The sequence below is a fragment of the Pinus tabuliformis genome, chromosome 5_1 (genome assembly GCF_031772625.1).
Source record: "Pinus tabuliformis cultivar Carrire ecotype Pingquan chromosome 5_1, CPIR1, whole genome shotgun sequence".
NCBI lineage: Eukaryota > Viridiplantae > Streptophyta > Pinopsida > Pinales > Pinaceae > Pinus > Pinus tabuliformis.
The window spans coordinates 542,140,349-542,154,947 of NC_142305.1; positions in this window are offsets into that span (position 1 = coordinate 542,140,349).

Here is a 14,599-nt window from a genome sequence, read left to right on the forward strand (position 1 = left end):
AAATGTGACTTGTTACTTATAGTTTTTTCAGTTACAATACCACGGGTCAATTCCATGTGTTAATGAATACCATGGGTGGATGTCACAATACCATGGGAAAATACCATGGGTGGATGTCACTTACAATACCATGGGTGGATAAATACCATGGGTGGATGCCACTTACAATGCCATGGGTAAATTCCATGGGTGGATGAATACCATGGGTGGATGAATACCATGGGTTGACGTCATTTTCCATTCGGATCATTCCTCCCTCTTTAAGAATCAATGGTCCCCATTGCGTGAAGTTCCCTACTGCGAAGCCTTTGTTGAATATGAAGATCCACTGAAGAGAAGGGTTTTATGTGGTTAACCCATAACCATGATGAACGAAGATCCGAGGATAGAAATACCTTGTAATGCTTGTAACCAACTGTGATATTGACGGTGTGTGGCCTAGCAAATGGACTTCGATGAAGTGTGGTTTTGTGGATGACCCATAACCATGATGAACGAAGATCCGAGGATAGAGATACCCTGTAATGCTTGTGACCAATTGTGATACTGACAATGTGCGGCCTAGCAAATGGACTTCGATGAAGTGTGGATTTCTGGATGACCCATAACCACGATGAATGAAGATCCGAGGATAGAGATACCTTGTAATGCTTGTGACCAACTGTGATACTAATAGTGTGCGGCCTAGCAAATGGACTTCGATGACAAGGATATTGTGCGGTTGACCCATAACCGTTATGTTGGTTGTTGATGAAGTAGTAGGTGCCTACATAGCCTGGAGTGGAAGGGCACATCTCCAATAACCCAAGCTAAATGTTGCCATGCTGAAACTGATGAATGTGAAGTAGGTGCCTACTAAAGTGGGTTGTGAGGGCACGTCTCCAATGGGAACCCACTCTGAATGCTGCTCCAGAATTAAAATGGACATAACTCAGTCAATATAACTCAGAATATTTATTATAACCTATTTTTGGAAGCAGAAAGACCATTTTCCATCTTCCCATGTGCTGGAAATCCTTATTTGGACACTCTAGAATCTCAGACTTGTGCTGCAATTTTTTCAGTCGCCATAAAAATTCTGAAAAAAAAAAAAAAAAAAACAAAAAAAAAAAAAGAAGAAAGAAGAAGAAGAAAAAAAGAAAAAAAAAAAGAAGAAAAAAAAAAGAAGAAAAAAAGAAGAAGAAGAAAAAAGAAGAAGTTTATTTTAAATCAACAATATCTCCCACATCTAAACTCCGATTTGACCCATTGTTTTTTTGAAATTGGGTGATTTTTCAAGAGGAGCTCAGGTCTACAATCTTTTTTCTGAAATTCTACACAAAAAACTTCAAAAAATGATAGGAGAGTCGTCGTCCACTAGTTGTCGTAAAAAAAAAATTCTACAACATAGCTGATTTTAAATCAGCGATATCTCCCTCATCCAAACTCCGATTTGGCCAATTTTTTTTTAAGTTTGGTATTTTTTCGCAAGGAATCCAGATATGTTATTTTTTTTTTGGTAAATATTCCACCAAATGTTTCAGATCTGATCTGTAAATTCACCGCCCAAAAAACAATTCCTGCAAAAAATTAAAAAGTAAAAATTCTTCCTGCTTGGCCCAAGAAAGTGCTCTGTGGAGGTTGCAGTGCATGCCTAAAGTTTTTTTAATATTGCTGCAAAAATCTGAAACTGAAATATGCATGAAACTCTCATTCCCAAGGAATCGTAACCTACTACGATACCACTGATCCGAATCTTAGGGGGAGGCCCTCAAGATCTAAAAGATTGAAATGGATCTAGTGGGGAGACCCCCAAGATCTAAAGAATTGCAATGCTAGAAAGAAAATGACAGAACACACAGTAAATAAAACCACAAAGAAACTTTTTATTAAAACCAATAATAACTATAAAGGCTACATTGTGGCAGACAATTTTTCATTTTATAAAATGTGACTTGTTACTTATAGTCTTTTTCATTTACAATACCATGGGTCAATTCCATGGGTGGGTGTCACAATACCATGGGTGGATCTCACTTACAATACCATGGGTAAATTCCATGGTTGAATGAATACCATGGGTGGATGTCACAATACTATGGGCAAATACCATGGGTGGATGTCACTTACAATACCATGGGTGGATAAATACCATGGGTGGATTCCACTTAAAATACCATGGGTAAATTCCATGGGTGGATGAATACCATGGGTTGATGCCATTTTCCATTCGGATCACCAGTTCCATCGAAGGTGGCCCGCCCACCCCTTTAACATAGTTTAAACTTGTTATATGGTCACAGTTGGGGTGTGGGAGGGTTGGTGGGGTAATGGCCGCTGACCCAAATTTAATATTAAACTTTGGTTATGTGGGTTGGGTGGGCCGATGGGGGTCATGTCCTATTGGCCCAGTATTAATTAAATTTTAGTGTTGGTTCGTTGGGGGGGGGGGGGGGTGGCGAGGTTGGTGGCCCGCCACCCCATAATAAATATTTTTTTTTCTCTTTTTATTTTTTATAACAATCCACATTTTTTCAATTTTATCGAATATAAGGGATATTAGATAAATTAATGATCCAACAAATTTTCCAGCTTCTAGGAGCTAGGTTTCATGCCCACAATCCAACTTTGACCAAAACTTTGATTGGCTCGTTCTCCAATATACAAGCTCAGATTGACGAACTGTTTGCATCGTTGCAATCAGGATGACAAGATCTACGCTCTGGTCTTGGTTTGAAAGCATTCTGGTCATTTTGATTTTTGAGCTTCCATAAGCCCTCTTTGTCTTGTGTGTGTCCCTGGAGCCACCTGGATGATTGGAAGCAACATAGTAAGAATCAAGCATAGAAACTAAGAAAAAAAAGTTTAGGTAAATGAAAGAGAACAAATAACCTGAAAACATATAAATATATACCTCGTACATTTAAATATTTCAAAATCATTAATCTTATTCTTCATCCAACTCAACATATGTATCATATAGTTCAGAATTGATGCTGAAATGATGGGCCATATCAGCATCATCATCAATGTCACCATTTCCAATCATATCATCATTTATATCATCTTCAGGAACATTCTCTCCTACATTTGGTTCCACTTCTTCAATTTCCTCAAACATCTACTTCATGGATTTATTTGATGTCTTCGTATGGCACATGAAGTAATTTCTCATCTACATATATTGGGAAAAATACTAGGGGGGTGGGGGTGAATCAGTATTTTCAAACCAATAACTTTTTCATCTAATATTCATATTTCTATACGTGACTTTATTAAAAGTAACCTGCGTGTGTATGCGATTGTTCTTAATACAACTAGCATACATCTAGTAAACTTATGATTCAGTTAATTCATCATATGTTGGTCTTCAGCCAGTGCATCAGTACTTTATTAAACATTAGATATATAGTAACCATGTGTTGTAAAAACAAAATAAATCATCATACATAAGAAACACACATGAACACCAGGATTTAAGGTGGAAACCCAACACGGGAAAAAACCACATTGTATTGGTGCAGAATCATACTAGTACGCAAGCACCCACCTACAGAAGGTTAAAACCTTCTTTCGTTCTCTAGCTCCTACTAGAAGGGAGCTCCAACCCCCTGATCTAATTACCAACTATTACTGACAGGAAGCTTCAAATTCCTCATTGAAGGCTCCAACCCTCAACAACCTCCATGGACCACATTTCATAAATTTTCACACTAGGTCCAATATCAACACTTAAGCTCAACAATCAAAAATCAAACTATAACTCATAATTTTAACACAATCATCAATCCCTGACACAACTGAATCAACCAATCATTGAATCCCAATCATCAATCCCTGACACAACTGAATCAACCAATCATTGAATCCCAATCATCAATCTTTGACACAACTGAATCATCAATCTCTGACACAATTCAATCATCCAATCACTAAAACCCAATCATCAATCTCTGACATACTTGAATCAACCAATCACTGAAACCCAATCATCTGACACTTAATCAAAACTCAACCAATCAAATGGAACAGTGAGATCATTGTAACCAGAACAACGAGATGAACTCATAATATTGCATCAATACACATAATCAACTGCAACCATGATCATTTAAATGCCAAATTGCATACACTACTTCACTTAAGGCAACTCGTGTGCATATCCGCTTTTCTATAGAGAAAACTACGTATTGAAAACTTAACCACTGCAATTCTAAAAAGAACATTGAATCATATTCAGATCTACTACAACATTCTGAACCAATCACATAACTAACTTTGATCTTCAATCACAATCAACAAGTAATCTTAACATTCTTCAATCAATCAATAACCAAATTCAACTTCATCATTCAATTAGTTCTACTTCAGACATTATCACTCAATTGAGATCAATCATGAGGACATCATTGACCGACAACAGAGAAGCGATAGCAATGATCAGGTTGATCAGTCATTTATGAACAGAAACCCCTTAATTTATATACGTGACTTTGAAGAAGTGAACTCGCATGTATACGTGCTTTTCCCGAGACCAACCAGCGTATAGATCTGCAAATTTTGACCTAAAATTGTGCAGCTCTTAAAAACTTCAAAAATACCTAGATCATAATATTTAGAGATAAAAACATGTATCAATACTTATATATAGTCAATCCATGAGAAGATCATAAAATCAAAGTCATTTCAGGTCTCATGATCCTGATCCATCATTGTATTCATTGGTGCATAAATATTTCATATGTGTTGGATCTCATCCATCATCAAACTCTCAGGTGCATACTTAGTTTATATCAAGCAAAGCATCAAAACCCATAACATGCATATTTTCTTTTGATCTAACTCTTCATAATATTTCCATCACTTGCACACATAGCACTTTGATCTTCACCTCTTTATATAGATCGCCCTTATCCAATACCACGAGTCAAAACTACACTAGTGCCAATGGTAATATTTGATGGGATCAATATCCTTTTTCGCGGTCATTACTATGGGATAATACCATGGTAAGAACCCCCAGTATTTAGAATACCATGGTGCAAAAACCATATGCTACTTTGCTTCACCAAACTCGTGTGTATACGAGACTTGACCTTGACTAACTTGCGTATAGATTTTCAAATATTCACCTGTATCAAACTTTTGATTCTGATCTATAAACCTTTGACCCATCATTCTGGTATTTTGTTCCATCATTATATCACCTCTGAACTAACCTGTGGATTCATCTAGTTACCATATACTTGTTCTGTTACAAGTGATTTTCCATCAAGGACAACACATGCATCATAATTCCAATAATCTCCCCCTTTGGACTTGATGGAAACCACTTTGGTGTTTGGTCACCACAACCTGTAAATAACATCAAGCCAAGCACCAAGCTTTTCAAAACATCAAGCTACTCTCCAAACACCAACCCAAACACCAAGCTACTCTCCCCCTTTGACATCAAGGGCAAAGGGCTAACCAATGTTGAATGAAGACTTCCATATATAAACTATTGAATATGAATACTGACCATGCTCCCCCTGAGCACATGATAAATTCTCTAATCATGCTCCCCCTAAGCACATGTCGATATCTCTGATGGATGTAAAATGAAGTACATGACTCTATGACTCAATTGAGTATGACCTTCCTATCACCAAGGACCCATACTTACATCAATCACCCAACCAAGTGGGGATACATATTTGACATGATCTCAAAAGTCCATACATGACTGAATATGACAATTATTACATCATAGGTCTTTACATGAGGTTTACATCAAATCTTATACATGATATTTATAAAAAAGACCAAATACCTAAAAAAGAACATGATAGTTATCAACAACTATCATACGCCATATATGATTTGCACCATAAGCATCTGTCATCAGCATCAAGAACAACAACCTATATATGTTCATCATCAATTTGCAGGATAAGAAAGTGTAGCTTTAATAACATCAACCTATGACTAAGTATGCCACATATATATTTTCATATATATCTTCTATCAACTTCATCCTCTTTACCTCAGCAAGATCAACTTGCTCTTTTTCTTTAGTAGAAAAATCCTTAATCTATGTTCATAAAAAACATAGCCTTTCATGAATCAACTAAGAATATTCCATATCTCCAAGGAGTAATGCCTCTCTCTTAACAAAACTATTCACATCATATCATATACATGTGAAAGAACCATAATCATCATTCATGACCACGACATCATCATCAAATCATTGTAGCAAGAACTGCATGTTCTTTCCTCAGCAACCCTGAATCTATCAAACATGTATCATTACTAGGGAGTTTTCTAACATCCCACATCTGATAAGCATCAACCATGATAATCAACATATGTGATAACCAAGCCTATCATCATAAAGTAAGATAGGAAGAAGTATTCATCATTCCTTATCATCATGACTAAGTAAGCCATGTCTCTAAATAGCCATGTCTTCATGAAACCTGCAATAACACCATTCTCTTGGAAAATTCTTCATACAAGAAGATATTTTATACCAGGATTATTTACCAATGTGAAACTTAAGTAATCATCCATGTGATCCTTATCTGTAATGTATCCATCATAGAGATAACAATATGTATCTAGCTTCTCATCAATGAGAAAAACAAACCATGAGCTCACAATCATTTGTCAAACTTTCTTGATACCATCAAAAGAAACAATCCTTAAACAATATACCATGTGGGAGCCAATAACTATTGGAATCCTCATCCATAACAGCACCATATGAAATTTATGCAACTTTGAAGGCATGATGACAACAACATAAAAGAAATGAGTGACACTTATCATCATCAAATAATGAAGTTGTGTACTCAAGCCTTGTTTTTCTCCTTGAACTTATGAAGATCACCATGTAAGAAACATAACATATGTACTTAATGCATCATCAAAAGAATCATCCATAAATCTAATCAGTAGCATCAAAGTAACAATGCAGCTCAAGCAATATATAAGTATCATCTGTGATTTCATCATAGGCAACCCATGTCTGCAGCATAGCATGATGCATCATTTAAACACTTCAAGAACATAAGCATCATCACCATTGATAAGCATAATTACATACCAAGGACTTCTAAAGCAAACATAATGCCAACAATGCATTATTAGAAACATAGAAAATGATCCCCCTGAACATGTGCCATCTGGTCAGTGTCAGATCAGATCATTTCATATGTTAGTAAGAATCATCAACGCATCATCATCAACCAGTGATACATCAAGGCACTTCTAAATAACATCAACATACTGTAATCATCAACCATCAAAACAAAAAATTCAATTGATAATTGACTGAACCGTATCAGACCCTTTTTCTGATTTTGTCCCATTGTTTCTTCATCAAACCAAAGTATATGCGACTGTGTAGTTTAGAACTCATGTATACACGTGACTTGTCTTCATAATATCTACGTATAGGAAGTGAAATACTGATATTTCACACTTTTAGCTCCCCCCGGGTCTATTCTAACTGTACCTAGTCCTAGAACTTTTGTTGGAACATCAATTCCAAGAATACCATTACCATGATGGTTCTTCATGAGAGACTCCATTTTACTCTTGTCTCCAGTCATGTGATGATAAAATCCATTATCTATGTACCATTCATCTTTGTCTTCGAATGAGCATAGAGAAAGACCACACCTTATATCTTCTTCCTTTTCTTTCTTATTGGTGGATCCATCTTTTTTAGATTTTCTGATATCAATGTTCTTATTTGGTTTCTTACCATATTGTCTACGGTGATCCATAGACTTGTTCTTGCATTTTTTTGCTACATGCCCAAACTTGTTACATTCATAACATCTTATATGTTTCATATTACTTCTTTGCAATTAATGGCTTTGTGACCAAACATATTGCAAGAAAAACAATATCCCTTAAAGTACCTGGAAGTTGATGATATTTCTGTGAGATGATTATTAGCTTGAAACATTATACTTATGCAACTAGCTACAACATGTCCAAAATTATGACATATAGAACATTCAACATTATTGATCAGAGGAAAAAATCAATTAACACTTCTATAGTTAGGAGTAAATGATTTCCTTTGAAGACTTTCTTTCCTTGGTTGTTGATGGGGTTGACTTCTTATCTCCTTGTTGAGCATTTTAGATTTTGCATTAGAATTCCTTGCCTCAGCTTGTGAGCTAGATTCACCTTTAATAGTTTCATGAAAACCAAGACTAGATTTGATGGCAGGAGACCTTTGACTACTAATAATATTATCCAAAATCTTAGTACTATCTTGAAATCGCAAAAGTTTATCCTTTTCTTCTAATTTACCTTTTAGGATATTTACCTCATCCTAATATTGCTTTCCTTTTCTAGGTATTGCTTCCCCATGATTTATTCAACCTTTCTTCCTTCTTCCACTTCTTGTTTTAATTTGAGAATCTCATTTTATTGTTCTTCAAATTCTTGAAGTAGTTCTTCATTCTTCTTATTTGATTTTTTAAGATCTTCTTTTAGAGAGACAACCTCAGCTTCAAGACCTTTACAACAATTGGTTCTTTATTTAAGTTCCTTGGTTTTTGTATCCTTTTCATTCACTTGATTTATTAATGATGTTATTTCATCCTGCAGCCTTTGACATTTATCCTCATTTTCCTTGTACTACTTCCTTATTTTGTTTCCTTCCTCCAACTAAGTTTTTAACCTGGTAACCTCTTCTTTGTAGGTACATTCCCTTTTATCAAATAGATCTTGTTGATCTCTAAATTTATCTATGATACTTTTAACTTATACTTCTATGGTCATTATATTTCTTTCACTTTCACCCATAAGATAAAATTCAGTTGTTTCATTGTCACATTCATTATCTTCAATATTGCATGAACAGAGAAAGGTATCACCACAGGACCAAAAATAAATACTTGATAATTCTTTTGCTTGTTCATCTTCATTATGAGGTGATTCTAAATCTAAATATTGTCTTCCACCTAATAACCAATTGTCTCTAACACTGTCACTATCTCTTTGATATGTCTTCTTCTTTTGAGATGCCTTCTTCTTTTACTTCTTTCCCATTGTCTTGATGGATCTCCTTCAAGCGATCAAGCTTCAGCCAAAGGATCTACTCTTATACCAATTGTTGGGAAAAATACTAAGAGGGGGTGTGAATCAGTATTTTCAAATCAATAACTTTTTCATTTCATATTAAGATTTATATACGCGACTTTAATGAAAGTAACCCGCATGTGTACACGACTGTTCTTAAGACAACTAGAGTAGATCCAATAAACTTATGATTCAGTTAATTCATCATATGCTAGTCTTCATCTAGTGCATCAATACTTTATTAAACATTAGATAGACATTAACCATGTGCTGTAAGAACAAAATAAATCATCATACATAAAAAAACACACATGAACACCAAGATTTAAGGTGGAAACCCTATTCGGGAAAAAACACCTGTTGTTGTTGTCTCTGTCTTCTTTTTAATATAAAGAAAAATATTTTTACAATCTTGTACTGGTGCAGACTCATACCAATACATAGGCACCCACCTACAAAAGGCTACAACCTTCACTCATTCTCCAACTCCTATTGGAAGGGAGCTCCGACCCCCTAATCTGATTGCCAGCTACTACTGGCAGGAAGCTTCGACTTCCTCACTGAAGGCTCCAACCCTCCGTAACCTCCATGGACCATGTTTCATAAATTTTCACACTAGATCTAATATCAACACTTAAGCTCAACAATCAAAAATCAAACTATAACTCATTACTATAACACAATCATCAATATCTAACACAACTGAATCAACTAATCACTAAGACCCAATCATCAATCTCTGACACAATTGAATCAACCAATCACTGAAACCCAATCATCAATATCTGACACAACTGAATAAACCAATCACTGAAACCCAATCATCAATCTCTGACACAACTGAATCAACCAATCAATGAAACCCAATCATTTGACACTTAATCAAAACTCAACCAATCATCTAGAATAGTCAAACCACTGTAACTAGAACACCATGCTGAACTCATAATATTGCATCAACACATAGAATCAACTATGATGAGCACAAGTATTGTAGCAAGAATGTTGCAACTTCTGGGCTACCAGCTTTACTTTGTAAACCCGGGGTTTACAAACTTGGAGGTGTGAGTGTTGTATACACAATTAAAAGTGATGGTTCTGCCTTTTGTCATGGTTCAACTGGCAAGAGACCACTGGGGTTTTCAAGCTAGACTTCTATGGAGTTATAAGAAGCTTGGTTTCTTGATGGAAGAAAGGGAAATCTGCTCTAAGGGAGAGCTACTCTACTGCAATAATGGAAAAGACCGAAATTCAATGCTAAATCACACCATTTCCTAATTAACTGCCAAAAAAACTATGCTTTGCAATAATGCTAAATTAACATGAACCAAATGCCATTATCTAAGCATGGAAGTAAGAAGCATAAAACATCACTGACGTGCAAGTAAAGGGGCTGAAATAAATCTGTTTTTGTCTTTTTGTCTTTTCATGCAAAATCAAGTATGCAAACTAATTTCTTTTGGTGATTTCGCAGGTGAATTAAGGATGTTGGAGGATGGATAGAAGGGTTAGGAGATGTTTGGATGGTGTGGGAGACCCTTGGGAGGATTTTGGTGACTTCCTAGAGGTTTTCCCTCAATTTGGCCTCAAAACAGGCCATTTCAGGAAAACCTACAGGATGTACTAGAAACCTACAGGATTCCCTATAAACCTATAGGATACAGCTGAGAGAAAAATGGAAGGTGTTGGAGGTGATGGAAGGCTTAGGGAAGGTGGTAGATGGTTGGAATGGAGTGAGGAAAGGTCTAGGATCACTCAGAAGTCAACAACAAAGATAGAGGATGGTTGGATTTACTCAATGTGCTTGGAAGAATTTCTATGAAAAATGATGAAAACTAGTGAAGGCAATGGTGAAAACAAGGAATGACTATGGTGGATGGAGTGGTTGTTGGCTATGAAGTCTTTGACTCCTCCTGAAGCTCGTGCTCTGCATAAAACACGTGTAATTCCCAAAAAGCTATGTAAACAAGAAGCATTCTCATAAGCTAGAAAAGTAGAATTAATAAACTAACTGCCTACATTATGCATGAGGAAAGTTGCTGAAAAGAATGAAAGAATGGATGAGATCTACTACAAGAGTGAAGATATAAGATTTGGCAATGAAATCCTACTTTGCAAAACTAATCAAATGCTATCTTAAATACAATAACCTCTAAATCTTATGCAAGAAATAGAAATCTGTGTCTTTGGGGCTACATAAGGGTCCCTTCCTCAAATCATGATCCCAAAGGGAGGGAATGAGGCCAAGAAACCCAGTGAAAACCTTGTGGTACTCCTTTAATCCCTACTAACCTTCTACTGAAGTAAGGCACAAATGGAAGCAAACTAAGAAACAACCAATCCAATCTACACTACTTTCAATGAAAACACATCTAAAACTAATTTAACATTGAAGCTATGAGACTAATATAAACATACAGATACAAGAAAGAGGAGCCTTGGCTGCTAGGGTTGGGCTCTAACCTAAGAGCTTCAGGCCTATGAGTTAACTCAGTGTTGGCTCAAAACAAAACTCATTCTTATTACCAAAACAGAAAATTACATCTATAAAACTTTCACAAGTGTGGAGCTGGAAAATAGCTAAGAGTTTTACAACAAAAATTCGAATCCTAATGAGGCTCTAGGCCTCTCTACTTATACAACTAAAGTCCCCAATGATTTCCTTAAAATCAAGGAGGCTCGGCTCTCGAACTCATGATAAACTAGCTCTTTGTCTCTCACTTGCTCAGCTGCCTTCTAATCCTCGTGGCTTGGCTGCTTGCACTCCGAGATGGTGTGATGTATGGAGGAATATTCGAATGGGGGAGAAGTAAATGAGGAGGATTTACCTCCTCCAATCCCTCTCCCTTGTCCCATTCGAGTTCCAACCTTAGTGTTTTCCAAAATTCCTTGATTTTCTCCTTCAATCCTGCATTCAATGCATATTAGTCCACTAGGCATAATATCCAACTCTAACTCATCTCATAAACAAAAGATAATAAAAAGCATGTAATAAGTTGTGAGAAATGTCAGTTTGACTAAGTTAGAAGGTGAATTAAAGCCCATATAATTACTCAATATGCTACTTTGCTTGACCAAACTCGCGTGTATATGTGACTTGGCCTTGACTAACCTACGTATAGATTTTCAAATATTCACATGTATAAAACTTCTGATTCTGATCTGTAAACCTTTGACCCATCATTCTGATATTGTGTTCCATCATTATGTCACCTCTGAACTAAGTTTTGGATTCATCTAGTTACCATATACTTGTCTTGTTACAAGTGAGTTTCGATTAAGGAAAACACATGCATCATAATGCCAACAACATCATCTTCTTCCTCAATATCATCTTCTTCTTCTACATTATACTTTATCGTGCTTCCACTTGGATCATATCTAACAACATATGACCAACCCCCTCTACCTAGAACCTATGAGTAAAAGACCTATTTGCATTGGCTTCGAAGGACATAGGGATCTTATCTTGGCTCAACATTCCTTGTATTAAGCATGGTAAATCCATTAGCATGCTCAATAATAGTTATATCAGGATCAGGTTTATTCATTCGTATCTTGTACCATTTGACATCCAACAGAACTATTTTGAAGGATTTAAATTCACACTCAAGTATATCTTCCAGATACCCATAGTATCGATTTTCAGAGGTTTATGGATGTCTTTCAATTCTAGAGGAAAAATTAGTAAACTAAAATACTACAATTGTCCCACTATCAGACATTTTCATCTTTTCATCCAACTCTTTCATGCAAAAAATGTTGTCAGTACACCACATATGTTGGAAATAATACTGAGAGGGGGGGGTGAATCAGTATTATCACATTAATAAAACTTTTTCATTTCCATAATCAGATTCATATATGCTACTTCCACAACTTCTTATGATTAAGTTAATTGATCTTCAATGAGTGCATTAGAACATTATCAACCATATTATCAGTTAACAGATGCAGTAACATAGAATAGATCATCACACATAAGGCACACACATGAACACCATGATATAAGGTGGAAACCCAATGCGGGAGAAAACCACCTGCTGCAAGTCATCTCAATCTTCTTCTTAATAAGAAAATCCTTTTACAATATTTGTATTGGTGCAGTCTTATACCAGTACGAGAGTTACAACCCCCTTTGCTCTTGGACTAGCCGATCCATTTACTAGTACGCAGGCTGCTACCTGCAACAATGCTCCAAAGATTTCCTTTCGCTCTTGTACTAGCTTAGATACTAGTACGTAGGTGCTGACCTACAATATTCTCTCCTCCAGGTACCACGTTTCATCAATTTTCAGACTGGATACACTGAAGCACAACACATAATCTGAAGGGCCACATCCAATTTTCATACTGGGCCCAACAACATTGAAGCTCATAATCAAACAACCTTCTGAATTACCCAAGCACTAGATCAATACATATACAAGTGAGTCATCAATCAGATCTAGTCCATCAGATCACATAAATGAGTCAATAAGAACTTGATCCATTCATCCATCAATGTATAAACATTTAATCAATCACTGTTGTTATCAGAACTTAATACCAGAAACCAGACATCACTTCAAAACCCAGAACACAACAATAAACAGGGGCAACTAAATAGATTTCATGAGAAGTACGCAGCTTCACCCATATAACACCTGCGTAGAAGTACGCACTGTTTCCAACTGCGTTCCTGCGTACCCACGCACTGTGCCTCACAGACTTCCTGCGTACCTGTGCTCTGTGTCCAATGAACTGCCTGCGCACCTCCGCATCTGCAGCGCTTCTGGGTCTGCGTATCTGCGCACCTGCAACACTTCTGCGCCTGCGTATCTCCGCAATCTCCTTTCACTATACTTGCGTACCTGCGGGTATAGATAATTTCAAGAATAACCCAGACTATCAGATCTATAGATTTGAACATGCACCAAGGAGATATCAACCCATTAGTAGATCCGACTTGTAATTCTCATGTTTCTTCTTGATATTGATTCAACTCTCTCTCACAAACCGATTACAAGAATTTCAGATCTAGCTTCTCTTAAGATCTTCTAATTTCACAAGTGTCTAGCCAAATGATCTCCTTTGCTTTATATAGGCAAGCTCTTCCTAAAATCATGGATCAATAGGGGCTCAATAATAATAATATAAAAACAATACCACGGGCCAAAACCATAGAATCAAGAACGGCGGGCTAAATACCACGGGCCAAACATAAGAAACCCCATGTGAGCATGCTTCTCTGCCTTGAAGTGAGTGAACTGGGGGTACGCACCTCATGAACAGGTGACCTGTGTGTATGTACGCAGTTTATTTAAGACATGTCTGCGTGTACGCATCTTTTGTACGGTGTACCTGCGTACCCCTTATTTTCTTCAATATTTGAGAGCTGATCATCAATCTCTGCTACTGACCTGTTGTACAGTGATCTATCACCTGTATGGGTTGCCATCAAGGACAATAATTTAGCCATAATGCCAACAATCTCCCCCTTTGGACTTGATGGCAAAGCTTACTTGTGAACTGTCATCTGATCCCTTTGAAC